Source organism: Rhineura floridana, chromosome 5 (assembly GCF_030035675.1).
Source record: "Rhineura floridana isolate rRhiFlo1 chromosome 5, rRhiFlo1.hap2, whole genome shotgun sequence".
Classification (NCBI taxonomy): Eukaryota; Metazoa; Chordata; class Lepidosauria; order Squamata; family Rhineuridae; genus Rhineura; species Rhineura floridana.
Window position 1 is genome coordinate 22,296,955 of NC_084484.1, and position 1,856 is coordinate 22,298,810.

The following is a 1,856-nucleotide window of genomic DNA, read 5'->3' on the forward strand; positions in this document are numbered from 1 at the left end:
TATTATTCAAGACCTATTCGCCTGGGAATGATTGTTACTGCTCAGATATCCCCCCTCCCGCGGCACCTCATTCTGCAGGAGGGATTTGGATATTTCAAACATTCCATTGGGGAATTCTCACTTGTTACCAGATCAGTTTGTACTCAGCAGCCATAAATCAAGAGAGGACAAGGGGGGCGGTGAGGGGGGCATCCATGACTCCTCTTTAGGGCTCCGTTATTTATTTTGAAAATTGAAGCTGTGGTAAATTTATTGATTTTATTTTATAGAGAGAGTATGCAAAACCAATTACAAACTATTCTTGATTTGAAAGAGAAAAACCTTCTAAATTAACATAATAAAGAGGTTTTTCCCGGAGAGGTTATAAACAGCAATAAATTAGGCGTGCTTAGCAAATGGGGTCGGGGGAAGGAGGAAAGAAAACCTTTTAAAAAACTTTTAAACATAGTACTGTTTAAATACATTGATTTCCCCCCTTGCTGTTGTTCATAAAATGATAAGCCATTCAGATAGATAACATACATTGTATCATTGCTTCCAGAATATTTTAGACTACATGCATGGAAATCTAGATTTTGGTTTGTTAGTTTTTTCAACAAAACCAAATGCCTGCATTTCTTATTTTGGAAAGTGTGAAGAGGAAGCTCTGAGTAAGGTTTTCGATGCTCGGGCTGTAGGTTATCATGCACACATTCTCTCTCCGCATGGCATAAACATCCCGTTCTCATGAGCTCCTGCATTTCTGGGGTGTGGGGCCAAAGAGCCAATGCAAACATGCTCTTTCTGCCACCCTGGGCTCCTTCTGGGAGGAAGGGCAGGCTATTAAATAAACAAACAAACATGTCAAAATAACACACTACAGGCCCTTCCTGGAACTTGAAAACCAAGGCTTGCATGCTCTCCATATAGCCCTCCCTGTTGGAAAGGTAGGATGTTACGGAGAAAGATGTTGGTCCACTGTTCTTCCCCGACATGCTGTTTTTTTGTGTACAGCAAGTGTGGGGAACCTTTGGTCCTCTAGATATTGCTGGACTACAACTCCCATCAGCCCCAGCAAGCATGGCCAATGGCCAGGAATGATGGGATTTGTAGTTTAGCAACATCTGGAGGGCAAATGGTCCCCCATACTTGGTGTACAGAGAGAGTTTAAACAACAACAGCAACAAAACAAGGCAAGATATTCAAAGATGGCATAATCCAGGAAGTGCTTCATTACCTGTTGTGTCTTCACATTTGATTCAGCCCAGTGAGAGGCCTACATGCTGTCTCCTAACCTGGAACCTACACACAGTGATGCATGGTGGCCAGTGGCTTAATGTGTTTGGCAGACACAAACAGATAAGAACAAAGAGATAAGAACGGGCCAAGTTCAAGGTTCTAGTTTTGGTTTACAAAGCCCTATACAGTTTGGGACCAGGATACCTGAAATACTGTTTTATCCCTTATATACCCAGTTGATCACTGTGCTCTGCAGGTGAGGATCTCCTGCAGATACCATTTTATCAGGAAGTCTGTTCTGCACAACATAGGAAATGGACCTTTAGTGTAGTGGCACCTACCCTTTGGAATTCCCTCCTCTTAAATATTAGACAGGTGCCATCTTTTTGGCACCTACTGAAGAGCTTCCTCTTTCAACAAGCCTTTTAAGTAGAGACCTTATCCACATCTGTGTCTGTTGGAATTGCTTTTTAATATGTTTTTAAACCTTTTTTCAAAAAAAAATAGATGTTTTAAAGCTTTTTAAAAACGTGTTTAAAGATGTTTTGTTTTAATATGTTTTTAATGGTTGTTTTGTTTTAATATATTTTAAAATCTGTTTTTTATGATGTGTTAAAGTGTTTGTAGTACTTTTGTTT